Here is a 16,147-nt window from a genome sequence, read left to right on the forward strand (position 1 = left end):
ATCTGAAGAGAAATGCCTGCACTGAAGTACAAAGTCTCTGTCTCATGGCTGTGTGAAATTTGACATGTGGCAATTTTAGGAACAGTCTGACTTTGCACTTGCTAGACTTCTCAAATTTAGCAGAACAATATCTCATGGTCATTATATGTCAATTAGGGTGGCATGCAGAAAGTGTCTTGCAGGTTGAGAAGCAGATAATTAACTACCCATATGACCTCCCGTCCTTTTCGGCATCTTCCATCCAGTCTCTGAATTGTCTGACAGCAGGAACAAAAGCCCCCACGAAGCTCATTTAGCCCAGTTTCAATGAGGATAGACAAGGAAAGAGCGCTCCCTCTTTGAAGTGTGTTCCCTCTGTCCTGTTCCGGCCCCACCTCCTGTACAGTGGATCAGACCGCTACAGTACGAGCGGCTCTACGCCGTTCAACCTAAGGTGACCCTTGCTCTCATCAGACCCGCCCTCCTCTGGAGGAATGCTGCTGATGGGAGTTTTAATATTCTCCGGCCCTGTGTGCCCTCAAATTTGGCGGTGCAGCGTTAACACAAGCTGACACCACAGATTAGCCACAGACATCAGGAATGCCGCTGCCTTTTTGTGCCACGTGGACTTTGGCCAACAGATCCTTTGGTTGCAATGGCCACAGAGACCTGAGCAAAACAGGTCCATGACAGAAAGATGGACACTCCGAGGCGTGGCCGTCTTAAAGGACAATTCCGGCGTAAAATGAACCTAGGGGTTAATAACATATGTGTACCGAGTCAAACGTTCTCTGGGATATGTTTTCATGCTAATCGAATGCGTGTCCAGCTACCGCAAAACCGGTGATTACCTGCTAACGCTAGCTTTCGGGGCACTTGGTAAAGCACTATTTTATACCACTAACAAGGCTCAAAATAGCACCACACTTAAACGGTAGCATAATGAGGGTCCCTACATGCAAACCGAAGCATTGAGAACTTTATAAGTGTACAGACAGTTTATTAAAAAGATAGACTGTAAAGACAGTAGCGTTCGTGTTAACACGAACGAGCTACAGACACATGGACAGTGACAGACGGCACTGTCAAAAGACAAATGTTTTCAGAGGATTTCATCCATACAATTTAAAGATGAATATTCATTTTGTTTCTGATTTACCTGCATTTCATGAAGCCAAACTTTTATGGGGCACATTGTTTGACAGTGACATTTAATAAACTGCAAATTTTGACTGCCCTTCAATGTCAAAGTCTTTACAATTTTTTTAACAGTATATTTCTAATTGCAAATAAAATAATATCAAATGCACAGACACAGACACTGCGGATGATCGAGGTCGCTGTGACAGTTTTATGATCCCCCTCTTAAATATGTGTTTGTAGCGTAGGTGTGGAACTGTACCCACTTCTTATGCTCTTACTTGAAATAGATGTTTTAACTAAATGACCTTTGTCAAACTTACTGAGAAGAGGCCACAGGTTTAAGGAGGGTTGTTTTGGATACCTTTTCCATATGATGCAATTAATGGATAATGCATTTGTGTTGCTACAAGGATTGCTGTGGAACAAGAAAAGTACGAAAATACAACTGACTTACAGGACCTGTGATTTATTGCAGCTAAAGTTTTTAGCTCATACAAATTGTATGATGATTGATGACAGAAGAGCAGAAATCATGGATGAAAATCAAAATATATGGTCTTTGACAACAGTTTAGAAAATGAATGGACTTCCATCAGAGAACGATGCATTGAACACCTGAAGTGTGATCCAATCCTTAAGATGCAGAGCTTCAAGATGAGCAGTCACAACAGACAGTCTAAACCCCATTCATTCGTTATCAACACACAAATACTTAACTTTTCTAAGCCTATGCTCATCTGATTCAATAGCAGTTGCAAATACACGACAGAATGACAATTTGCGATTTTTATGAATATTCAAGTAAAGCGACTACTTACTGTACATGCAACATTTTTAAAGGGTATGGTTGCCTGTGTGTTAAAATGCACTGTGTTATGTATGTTCTTTTGTTAAAATAAATCACAAACTGTAACAAATAGGTCAGGTGAAGAAAAAGATGCAGAGAGGATCGGACATTTGCACTGTGAGACATCCACCAACAGAATTCTTCTTTTTAATTTTCCTCTTTTTCATTTATTTGAATTTCAAACTACATCTAACTAAATTCCCTGGTTTTGAGAGGCAATTGAATAAAAAGCCAGAATAAAAGAGTTGACAAATTATGAAAAGGATGAACCAGGTCCTTAAAGGTCCAATATGTAATATATTGACTGTATTAAATCAGAAAAATGACCACAATATGTCATCAGATATTAAGGAAACATGCTAAGTGCTTCTTTAAATTGAGACAACAGCCGGTGAAGTGATCCCGAGTGGTCCTGGCTAACGCCTCCATGCTAACACATGCTAAGTGCTAACGTTACTGGAGGACCAGGCAAGCAGGCCACGGCTGGTTAACGTTACAACTACAGTGACCAACATATGACAGAAACCGCAAGTTTGACTACCTCATAACATGCAATTTAACTTTGGCAAAACAACCGTGTAGCCTGAATTGTTGAATCGGGACACAGCTTACGTTCTCTATAGATCTAAAAGTTTAAAGCTACCATTGGAAAGACTACGGGGCGGGGGAAAGTGACATGCTTCGGGCATGCTCCTTTATACCTGCCAACGCGAAGAAGAAGAGCTGATATACAGTATATCAATGGCAGATGTGACATGAGAATCATCTGGGCAACAGATTTCTGCAGCTGAACACAATGAGACTTGTGATTACTCCATATCAATCACTGTATACAATCAAAACATGGCATTGGCTCTTTACTAATGAAATATTCAGGATCATAAATTACCAACAGACATTTAAACAAAGGTGATTAAAATGTGCTTGTTGTAATAACATAATAACCTTATAAAATGCCAAATTGAAACTTTGTGATATTTTGATCTAAATGCAAAACAATGCATTCAGTTGAACAGTATACACTTTTTTACACATCTCATTAGTAATTGATGCATTGGCCAGTCCACTACAGTACTAACTGGCCTCCAGGCAAAGACAAAGAAAAGAAAACAAGGCTACACCCTCCTACACCCCGCGATGGCTGCACCTGATTGGACGAACGCGTCTGGTGGGGCTGTCTGCTCCCGGATTTCAAAACAGACCATAATGGCAGCTCGTTTGGAATATGATCTCTTATTATACTAAAATAGTTCACTAAAATGTGTTTCTGAAATAGGCTATGCAGTTGCTGAATCTGTCTGCATATCAGATCGACATCGGTCAGTTAAAAGCACATACAATGTAGGTAGCCTACATGCACATGCACTGACGGTTATATCTCATCACTCTCACTAAGCAACTCCTTGACACCACAAACATGACACAAACACATCAGAGATCTTTACCAACCTCCAGACACGTGAGTGTGAAAATGACAGAGTGGATCAATACTTTGTATAGTTCGAGAGCAGCTGTTGGCGTGGGAACACACAACGGTCACGCTAGCAGCTGCACGGAGATGCTCAGTGTAGGTAAGAGACCTGAGTTGGGCAGATACCTCGTCCGGTGAAAAAGCTCTATCTGTCATCGATCTTCAGCATCAGACCAGTTTTGATAAAGTCGCCTGGGTTTTTGTTATCTAACTGTGCGCGGATTGGCCAAAGATCACCTCAGAGCCCCGAGTATAAAAACTGGACTGTTCGCGGTGCCGGTGATATGGAAATAGACACTGTCGCATAGTTGAGGACTGACATTCTTTTGTTTTTCGGTTAAATTCATTGGCAGCTTAACGTTGCATGATTCTGATATTAATGAATCACATCAGAGGAGGTACTGTATAAACAGGCCTAGAAGAAATGCTGATTAAGAAAACGTGAGAGGAGGAAAATATGAAAGCAAAGTGTGGAGCCGCCTGTGAGGGCGGGAAAAAAAGAGTTTGCCTCAGAGTCTTCTGTCATTTATGCTTGGAGAAAAAAAAAAAATCACACACAGGGCCCCTGTCTCATTTCTATGGCAACCTGAAGGCTATTATCGTACCTTGCCATTCATCATGAAAGGACTGACAGGGAGAGAGACAGGGTGGGGAGAGGGGTGGACAGTGTAGTGCATATTCCCTTCTCACAGCTCGGAAACAGAAGGAAAAGGAATGAATGAGTGAAAGAAAACTTTAGTGCAGGAAGGTTCATTGACACTTTACAGTACAATAGTTTAAGACGATCATGAGCAACTGCTTGTTAAATCTACAGTATGTAGGTGTTAACAGCAAGTGCAGTATTCTGTATGGCTAGTGCTCTTAGTTCGTTTGTGCTTGACAGTTATTGGGAAATAAGATAGTGGTGTATCCTAACCCATTTCCTGCTGATAAAAACAATCGAAAGCTCTCGAACAAGCGAGTAAGTGGACCTTGACTTAAGACTGTTTAGTCAAACCCTTGCCATTTCTTTTGTATTTAACACAAGAGCATTATCTGGGAATTGACTTATGTTTATGTAAATAACTGTGCTCACTTGCCCCCCTACAGCTACAGATGTAATATAATATAATAAATGTGCATATTTAATTCAGAATGCAAATAGGCTTCATTTGTGAAACAATATTCTAAAGCATGAAATCATGGTTTTGGTATAATGTCTAAAAATTGAAATATTTATGAAAAATATCCGCAAATCATTAAAGCAGTTCTGTTTAATAGATAATTTGGCTATTACAGTTTTTTACGATCGCTATGGCACTTTTTTCAATACTTTTAACAACTTTCCTAAACTCTTAACACAGTTAGCACAACATCCGTCTGTGTAGGCTATACAAGTAACACATCTCTTGTTGCTTTGACACAAAATGCATTTAATATTTAATAGTTAACACACATTTTAAATGCTTGAACTTCTTTTACACACAAGCTCCACCAAGACCAAAACAATGGATTTTTTACTGACTAATTTACAAATGCTTAAACAGATAACAACATGTTCTTAACCTAACTTAAAGGCTAAAGTCGAAGCTGAACAGCTGATCATATTGTAAATTGAAACACAAATATATTCCCTGCATTTTATATATGAATTTATTGAGAAACAGCTGATTGAAGTTATGCAAATAGATCAATCACAGCTGATTCCCTTCTAGGAAACACACCACTCAGGTGTTGAGGTTCTTTCAACCTCATGATCATATGGTAGTACAGTAAAAGAGGACCTATTTGAACAATATACTGTAGATGAACACAGAAAATAAGAAAAATGCCTTCACGAGGGAGAGGAAGAGGAGTAACAGGACAATTCTGTCTGTCTCCTTTTCTTCATAAACCGTACATTCTATAAAGCTACTCTGAGATGAGTCATTAATTTTTTGTATTGAATCTCTGCAGCAAAAGAAACAAAACGGTGGCTGGGTTGGCTCAGTGGGTAGAGCAGGTGCACATATACTTGGAGGTTTATGCCTCGACGCAAATCCGACTTGTGACGGATGTCTTCCCCCTCTCTCTCCCCTTTCTCAACTAGCTGTCCTGTCAAATAAAGTCGGAAAAGCCCAAAAAATAATCTTTAAAAAAAGAAAAACAGATGCATGCATTTACTAAACCCAACAAAACAAAAATGTAGAGAGGCTTCAAGAGAAACTGCAGTCCAAAACACAATCTATGATCGATACAATACACTATTATTACTGTATAAGGGCAGACCTGACACATATAAAATAATGCAGTTTCTGTAATTCCATGGGATGTTAGTGTTTTGTATGACATTGTTCTATGATTGACTAAATGTTCCTGTTGGGAGAGAACATGTGTTAGTGTTTTGGAAGAATTATTTGACTTAGACACATGATTGCATTGTTCTGGTAAACACAGTGTATTGTGTTAGTGAATTATTGTATTTTGAAAATCAGTGTTGGAGTTTAATTTACAATGTGTGATTTTGAGCATGAAATTAACTGTTTTGCCAATCGTGTGTTGTAGGTGTGTTGGTGTGTTAAGAGTTTAGGAAAGTTGTTAAAAGTATTGAAAAAATTGTCATAGCGATCGTTAAAAAACTGTAATGCATTACTGATTATAGTGTGAGAGAGTTAAATTACCAAACAATGAATGTCTTTCCCAATATCAGCCTCAACTTTTGGTGAATCTGTTCATGAGATACTAGAACTCATACTGACCAGTATGGTTTGGCGAGTGTGGCAAAAACTCTAGCTGCTTCTTCAGCCACTGTCTGTACCTAAATTGTTTTATACAGTCTATGCTGTTTTATACAGTATATGCTAAATACTGACAAAACTGTTATGGATCAAAACATGTTAAATAGCAATAATAAAACTAAGTGAAATAAGTTTAAGTACACAATAAATAGCCCACCTGGCATAACGCTGTTTGCACGATTAAGAGCAACTCTTAATGATTCAGTTATGAGGGTAGTTAAATAAATTTCAGCACTGGCAGCAGTGAGCGAGGTTAGTGTGACAGTGCATTGGCAGCCAGAGTCCATTCTCCTCGTCCCCAGAGAGACCAGAGCAGGCATATTAACATTCTCCTCAGAAGGGCCACAGGATCTGCCTTGAATGCCTTCTGAATCCAAACAAAAGATGGTGTGTGTGTGTGTGTGTGTGTGTGTGTGTGTGTGTGTGTGTGTGTGTGTGTGTGTGTGTGTGTGTGTGTGTGTGTGTGAGTGTGTGTGTGTGTGTGTGTGTGTGTGTGTGTGTGTGTGTGTGTTAACACAGAGACAAGCTGGGGTGTGTGTAACAGTGTTTAAGACGAACAGAAAAAAGCAGGGAGAAGGAACGAGGGAAAAGGGTTACAAAGGAGGAGTACGTATGTACTGTACTGCTGACTGCTTTGTACATGTGTACATTTGCATTACTCCTTAATACTGTAACCACCATGTCCTGCAAAATCTAAAACTTCTTAAGAATACAGAGCAGTTGATGGATTTCATGTCACTGTCCATGGAGAAACATGTAATAATTAATAACATGATTATTAAAAAAATCTAAATCTGACTCATGACGTTCTCACCAACAGCGGTTGACTAATCATAGTGATCAACAACCTTCTTAACCACTCTTGACTCTGTTAAGGTTTAGTAAGTATTTCTTTATGGGAAACAGGATTAGTTGCTATGCAAACTGTAACCAGGGAATTCATGAGCAACTCCTCTTCCTTACTCGTATTCTATTTTTATTTATGCACCTCTGTTTATGTGATGTTCTTTGAAGACCGAGCACATGAATTGGTTACATACAATCCATAACATGTGAGAGGGCCTTCCTAAATTTGATTATATAGTAGATACCAGTGCCGGTGCCTGGCTGCATTACTGTCATATCCAGTAGCAACTGTAGACAACTGACTTCCTACGCATAACTCAAACATCTGGCCTTCATCACAGAGTGCCTGAAATCTTTTCATATTCCACGTGCAAACTGCACCAAGTCATGGGCTCTTGGTCTACTCTGCTGCCATGAAGATAATTCACTACACTGTTATTCTTGTATTATTAGGGAATACAATATAACAGGAATGCAGCTGGCCAACAGGTACAGCAAGATAGCTACAAATCAATTTGATAATCAATAGCTTGCTGTACTTGTGTAATTTATTCACACTGCTCGAACATGTCCGTGACCAGTCAGCAGTGTTTGGCAAGTTACTTCCAAAATGTAATACATTATAGATTATTAGTTACTGTCATTTGAGAGTAATTAGTTATATTACAATATTACTGTCTGAATTGTAATGCATTACACTACTTTTGCATTACTGTTGAGTTACTTTCACCAAAATAACAGTGGAAGTTTGACTTGGCAGGTAGCTTGTGAATTTCACCACCGGATTAACAGTCTCCTCTTTATCCACTTTAATACATCATACAAATGTATCTGTCTCTGCAGTCATCTCAACCATCGAATACAGCAACAGGAAATAATACTCACAGCTTTTTTTTCTGTGAAGAAATGTTTCGCGGTGTTGGTGAATTCTTAAAAAAACGAAACACCACTAAATGTTGCGTTAAAATGCGTTGTAACTTGCGTTACTGAGATTGTAACAGGTATATTACTGAAATTTAATTAGTAATGTGTTATATTACTGTGTTACAGCCAGTCAGATAGTTGCTCAGAGTACTGTATGATTGTACTGTATGACAAAATCTCAGTTTTTTTGTTTGACTTTATTATCCCCAACGAGAAACTCTTATGCAGTGGTCATGAAAGAAAAACAAAAAATTTAAAAACATTATATGAGAGTCACATGCCATTCTAGGCACAGCAGTGCTTTGAGCTAAATGCTAACATCAGCATGCTAACTGGTGTGCACATGAACAGTTAAGGGATCACTGAAGGATATGAATGTCTGCACAAAATTCCATGGCAATCCATTCAGTAGTTGTTGAGACATTTGCCACAAAACCACCTATGTCTACCTCATGGTGGCGCGAGGAGGTCATATGGATACATCATCTGGGAACCATTAATGTTTGTACAAAATGTTATGCCAGTCCTTCTAATAGATGAGGAGATATTTTACTGGATAAGTGAACAATTTTACCTGCTGGTGGCATTAGGTGAAAAGGTAGGGGAACACCAAAGTCATTAGGATTCATCCACATGGAAATCTGTAAAAAGGTTCATCAAAAATTGCTGAGATATTTCTGTCCTCTGGACCAACAGACTAACATTGTCATCCCTAAAATAAGGTAATGTGAAAATAATGGCACTTGCAAAGACATGTAGCCTAATAATATATGTGCCTTTATGTCCATTATGACATGTCCTAAACAGCAGGGAGTTGGCAAAAACAGGAACACTTTATAATACAGTATAATGCAATCAAAGCTAAAACCTGTGGATCTTAAAATGTTAAATTTTGTTGACTGTCACAATTCATTTTCGAGGTCCTAAATTGCAACATTTGTTGTGTTGCTGTATTTGATTGCTTGATATTATAAAAGGAACTCCTATTTGTTAAAGGAGAATTCCGGCCAATTTTTACATTAATCTTGATCGCTAATAGCTATGCGAGTACTTTCGATAGAAAAAAACCCGACCTAGATCAGTCCTAGCAAACTGGAGTTGCTGCAACTACGTGTACAAGCGTCCACTGAGCTAAAACGGCAGTTGTCGGGGCAAGTTTTAGAGCGCCTTTGTGCCTCTTAACAGACACAAAATGCAATTAATATGTCTGTGCCACATGAACAGGGCCATAACGTGACAACAAGATGTGTTTTCAACTCAGACATTGTTTAAATTCACCTACTCTGTCTTCATCCTGCTGGTGGGTAGCTTGGCCTGTTAGCTGCTAGCTGCTATCTGCCGTCCGTGATAAGTGTGTTCAGCCAGGCTTTTGTGAAAATCATCACGCAGCAGTTCCGTTTGTATTTGTAGCTCATCCATTTTATGTGTGATCGATCTGGTGTTGGTGAGTAGGAGGCTTGGCAATGTTGATCTGTGTGGTAGTTCCCAAGGGGGTAAGCTTAGCTTCAGAGCTCGAACCTCCTAAGGCGCCATTTTGATGCTACAAAACGATCACCCGACGTTAGCATCCCATTGACTATAATATAATAATTAGCCTGTGTCCATGTTATCTCCTTACATATACCTACGCTCTCCGTCTCTGCAAGATTGGGAATGATTGAGATTTCTCTTGGCACAGCTACCAGAAGACTTCCAACTTTCAGACAGGTTGCTCACGTCACATTTACGTCGTCTCTCTCAGTTGGAGGCTGCGCAGTAACGATCAGCGCTTACCGGAAAAGTGCTTCTAATATCCTTCACTGGTCTCCGTCCAGCGCAACGGGATCTGTTGGTCCATTCTTATATACTGTCTATGGTAGTTCCCTTAGCCAGGCAAGCAGCCTTCCTCAACTCCCGCAGCCGACAAAAATCCCCCGAGCGCCGAGAGGTAATTTGAGCAGTGTAGTGGTTATTACCATATCAGTGACTATGTAACTACATGGAAACGGAATAAACGATGTCTGTGGCTTGCACAGTAATAGCGTTACTGAAGCCCAGCTGTAGCCTCGTGCTGTCTGTCTGGGAATTCAGTTGTAGCAGGAAAAGACAAACAGTAGTGTGCAGATCGGAGCGTAGTGTGTGAAGAGTGAAGAGCGGAGTTGTTCACAAGGGAAGAAGCTTGAAGTAACGTAACTATGGAGAATATAGCAGATATACAACACACAGACGAGCCTTTTGAGTTTGATGGTCGTCTTTATTTATTGGAACCCGAGTATACAGACGAAGAACTAGCCTCACAAGAGTTGGAAAGAACGAGACAGACAGAGGGGCAACAGGCAGATGAACTTGCTGCTCCAAGCGCAAGCTAAAGCTAGCCTTCAGTAACTGGAGGACATAGCCACACCACCGCCGCTCCATGGATTGTTGTCGGGATGATTATCACAGTAGCCTGGCTGAATACACTCACCGGACGGCAGCTAGCAGCTAATGGCTATCAGCTAGCAGGGCAAGCTAGCTACCGGCAGGATCGAGACAGGGACCAGGGTAGGTGAATTTAAACAATGTCTGAGTTGAAAACGCATCTTATTGTCACGTAAGGGCCCCGTTCATGTTGCACAGACATTTTAATTGCATTTTATGTCTGTTAAGAGGCACAAAGGCACTCTAAAACCTGCTCCAACAACTGCCGTTTTAGCTCAGTGGAAGCTCATACACGTAGCTGCAGCTTCTCCGTGTTGCCTGCACTGATTCGGGTCAGGTTTTTTTCAATCGAAAGTACACGCATGTTTATAGCGATCAAGATTAACGTAAAAATTGGTCGGAATTCTCCTTTAACTTTTCTATTTGTCAAAAAGCATCTGCCTTACCATTGTTTGCTTTATTGCTATTTGTACTGCCTCATTAGTTTGTCTTAAAAACAAAAATGTCCAACGTTATTTCAGTTGTCAGTAAAATATAACTATATAATCAGTTAATAATGACAAATACTAGTTGATAGTAGTACAGAATAAGGGTTTAAACTGTCAATGATTAGTTCAACATTTCATTTGTCGGTAGCTTGTGATATATATAGTCATTTAAGAAGTTTTTCATCTCAGACAAAACATTTACACAAACAGTATATTCTAGGCATGTAGTTGATATTGCTATCAGGAATGACTTTTTCTTCTTTCTCTTGAACCACATCACATTCAAACTAAATATGATTGTGATTTGCATATTCGTAATAGCTGGGATTGAACAGCTCCGTGATTGACTCACAGCTGCTTGGACAAAGGGCTGTCTCCACTGACCTGAAAAGGCGAACGTCAGATAAAAGGTGACAGTACCTAACCTCGAAGCAAGGCTGCTTGGCCTTGCATTTACAGTATCACTGCAAAGCTACAGTGCATGCTCATCCAGAGACACAAGTAAAACAACATTTAACTGGCAACATCAAATGTATGGATGTGTTCTCGAGGGACCGTTTGTTTTCTTCATGATTTCATTAGTATAGTTTTTCTTGGCAGAGTTTCTGAGAGGATCGAAGACCTTCTGACCTCAATGCTGTATACCTCTGGCCTCCACCTACTCACATCCACTTATTTTTCAATTCTCATACACTGGGCTCCATAAACAGAAATGCCTGTAGAATCAGGGATCGATAATAATAATAATAAATAATAAATTGAATTTATATAGCGCTTTTCACGAACTCAAAGTCGCATAAATAACAATAATCTTGCAAAAAGGAGTGCATTTTTTTATGACATCAGTCTGCATTCAAATATATCTTACCAATGACATTGGTCATGTTTTGTACTAATAAGTATAAATGTGCTGTGACATTGTGATGCGAGCGCCAGCAGCCTCCGCTCTGTGACAACCATTCAGGTATAATGCACACCTAAAAGTTTCAGGTGTGTCTGCCTCTGTGCAGCGATAGAAATGCATCCAATAGCTGGGAAGTCTTGTAATAAAACTATGAAAAGGCAGGATTGGCATGCAACAAAACAATAGTGGAAGGAGAGAGATGCTGGCAAACACTTGAGGCTGGGTTTGATGATTTGGTTTGAGTGCAGCAGAGGCGGGCAGACCGGCAGCACAAGCAGTAACAAGATGGCGGCGGTCTGCAGCAGAGTGTAGAAATCTCTGTCCAGGGAGAAAAGGGAGACAGAAAAGCCGTAGGCGCAACGTGCTCAGGGCACCTAGGTGCCAAGTTTCACAGTGATTTGGAACCAGTCCTGTTTCATGGGCTGGGACAGGCAGAGCGGCGCCAACGCCCACAAGAGCACCTTTGGGTGAAGGGGGCGCGAGAACAATGGAATGGCTGCCTCCCAGACAGAGCTGCCGTACTGCAGTGATAAGGGAACAGGAAGGGGGGGCAGGAGGTAGACACACCTGTTGCTACCGCTGGAGCAACAGCAGCTACTCCAGCCTCTGATCCGGTGATCAGAGGGCATCTTGGGACTGGTGAGAGTGTGAGTGAGATCACAGCACACAGGGGAAGAGCGACAAAACCATATGACATATGCTGTATTCTCACATATGTGTTTATTCATGCATTTAGACACGAAAAAATAAAAAAGCTGCATACTTAAATGGTTTTTACTTAAAAGGATTGCTCCCAGTGTATGCAGTAGAAAATCACTGATGGTTGCTTTGTGAATTACAGTACAACCTCTTCATTTTGTGCATTCAAATGTATTTTTAACTCAAGGACATTATTTGCTGATTTATGTTTTCTGATTAAATTTGAACAGATTTGCAGAGCTATCATGAAACGTCACTAAACCTGTTCACAATAATGGAAACAGGCCTGGTTACACTATGTTGAGCAACCTCATCCTCACGTTACCTCATTACTTGGTAAGTCCACAACTGACTGACAGCAATAAAGAACTGTACATACAATGCTCAGCTATGGTAAATGTATCTAAACAACATATACTGAATTGTGTAATGTTATTTCCTTCATCTCTGAAAATGGAAGTATAACATCCATTTGCTTACTGTCAGTCTAAAGCCTCTCATCTCAATACTTGCCTGCCTGTACAGTGTAATACTGCAGTAAAAAAAACAACAACAACATTTACACCAAGCAAGTTGTCAGTGAGAGACACTAAAGGATTTACAGTCCTCTATATGGTCGGCCATTTTACATGTTGGAAAAAAATCGAGCAGAGACCGGAGGGCAAGGCTTGTTGGGGGGAGGTCTTAATAATGTGGCGTGTGCACGCATACACACCCACCTACACACACAATGATGGATGTACAGTGTGAATGCTTAACGGCACAGATGGAAGTTAGCTTCTTTTAAGTTTACTTAGAGTTTTTTCATCAGAGCAGAGGATGACATTTCAAAATCAAACAGAAACCCTATCTACAAACAGTCAGTATGTTTCTTGTTCTTTTCCTCTTCCCTACTGTCTGTCTGGATTTACTCTTTCTCTGCATGTTTTTGCTGAACAAGGCAAACTCTGACACCATGACCTACTGATGCAGACCTGCTGCTCCAAGTAGGAAACCCCACTGTACTGAGACAACATCACATTACTACTATGTTACATTTTACCATGCTGAATGTACCTGAATGTAAAAAAGTGTGTGTTTGTGTGTGTGTGTGTGTGTGTGTGTGTGTGTGTGTGTGTGTGTGTGTGTGTGTATAGACACAATGGAGATGAGAATTGTTGAGATAATGTACTTCTGCTTATTTGTACAATAAATGCTTTTTTCTCATTAAAATGCAAATCGCAAAGACTGAAAGATGGCATTACAATACCATCTCAATATGCATATGATCCCATGTAGCTGGAGACCTCAGCAGTGAAGTATTTCCAACGATGGCAATGAAATCAGTCAGATTTTACTGTACAGTTTCTGTTGCTGAGCTCTGTTGCATCTCTGTTAAGAGAGGATTTGATAGGATATGCTTGTTTATTCTTATAAACAAATGGGGAACCTGCATTACCTACTGCTGTAGTCATTATGAGGCAACCTTTCTTACAGCTGTATTCTCACATAGTAAACTGAAACCAGGCTGGGGAGCAAAACTCCCAATAAGAAATGAAGTGCGTGACAATGCAAATGAGTTGCAGGTTTACAGAAGTCAATGCTCATTAGAAGTGTTCGACCGAAGAGTAGAAATGCATATTTAATTAATCTCTAAATTCCTTTAGCACGGAGGGATTCTACCCAAAATGGCAGCTGTTTCTTTAACCATTCACCTGACGCGGCTAAAAATGCCTTCAAATCAAAGCAGGAAATAGAATTAGAGCTCAAAGCTACTTGTCCTTTTAACCACATAATCACTGCATCACATCCCATCCAAACTAATGAAAGAATGAGGTTGAAGAATGCTGTTCAAATGCTGCTGAAGCTCCCTGGAAGACTGAGAGTGACTTCAGTATGGCTGAAGAAGAAGAACAGGAAGGAGACATGTAAAGGGTTACACACTGTAGGTGTGGATAAAGGGAGGGGAAAGCTGGAAATGAAGCTGTTACTCTGATCACAGATCACCAAACAATTATAGAACAGGCATTTGCCTCCAGACACATTTCAACACTGAACGGTAGTTTTACGAGAACTGTGAGCAGTGAGACAGTCTTTAGCATGATACACATCTCACACTCATCAGCAGCTGAACACCTGAAGTGGCTCCCTGTACAGGACAGCATCAAAAACCTGAACCAAATACTGTCTCACTCATTCCACCCTTTAATAACATCCATTAAAACACAGTACACACTGTGTAACAGCTTTTAACTGTAGTTTTGCATCGCAATACAATCCTGCTTTTATCCATACTTTAATTTGGCACCCATTCGGTTGGCACCATGCTGCACACAAGTATCCTACAATTCTCACTCAACCTTGCATTGAGTTTCCCTATTTTCCCTGTATCTTCTATTCACATGTAACAAAGACACACACACACAGATAGGTGCACCAGGTATAGAAGAATGATGATAATTTTTATGAGGTCAAACACAAGTGTACCGAGCTTTCAGTGTCACGCTCTCTCCAGTACTTTGTGCTGCTCTCAAGATGAGGCATGAAGAGCCCGTAGGAAATAGTAAGAGTCATGATGAATTTGTGTCTTTTGTCTGACAGTATATAACAAAGTAAAGCACAGAATCCCATTATATTCAAAGGGTGATTTGCATTTTGCAGCCCAAGTGATATTATATGTGCTAAAATGTTTTTCAGCTGCATAAAAATAAATACACGTTTACTGATATATTGTCAGTGTATGACTGTAAGTCTGCACAGTACAGTATACACAGTACAGTTAGTCTACAACGTTTTTTTTCTTTTACAGTCTGAGTGAGGGCCTGTGCCGTGCTGTTCGTCTATGTTAGCATGTGTAACATTAGTCACTGTGGGTGTAACCTTACTCACAAATTCCTTTCATTCTTTCATTGTACCTGCCCAAAAAAACGAGGACACTGTAAATGTGACAGCGTTTCGCCATATCACCCCACCTTGTCTGGACATCCCTCCATCCCAGTCACGTGTCCTTCATACCCACATTCCTATATCTATCTCCCCCTCTCCCCAACCCAACGCCCCACACACTGTGTCAGCCTCTGGGTCTAAACCCCTCCATATCCTGAAAGAAACCCAATGTTCCTCCTTTTCGTTCCCCTCTATCTTTATTTTCGCTGTGTGGGTGGATCATATGAACATTCTCTGTCGCCTGTGTCTAGCTATAAAAGCAAAGCCATCCCTTCTTCGCTGCGCTTTGTGTCTTTCCGCCATGTTAGTCTTTTTTTTTTAGGTTACAGAGATGTGTGAGTGCCCCTCGCAGCTCCCAAGAACCCAACCCGTGCACATCACAGCAAAACGTCACAAGTTAGGGTCTCAGGGAATGAGAGAGGTACAGATTGCTTTTTGTCTGGCCTTTCCTATGCGACATAAAGTAGATCATCTGCTGCACGAGCGCTGTGGCTGAGCCTGGAGCAGACAATGGCAGCTTTCTCTCTCGCTGGCTTTGTGCTGTGCTGTACCCTAAGTCTCCAGTTTAACTCCAGTCTGGTGTTGATAAGTTGGGGTCCGCATGCACACACCGCACATGCATTAGTTCATCCATGACACTTTTATACTGTATAAGACGATCATGTATCATGGTATTCTGCGCACCAAACAAATACTGATACACGCCGTAAATCACAAGCACGTCACAAATAAAGACTCTACAAAACCTTTCCACATATCATCTTA

This window comes from Sander vitreus, chromosome 13 (genome assembly GCF_031162955.1).
Source record: "Sander vitreus isolate 19-12246 chromosome 13, sanVit1, whole genome shotgun sequence".
Classification (NCBI taxonomy): Eukaryota; Metazoa; Chordata; class Actinopteri; order Perciformes; family Percidae; genus Sander; species Sander vitreus.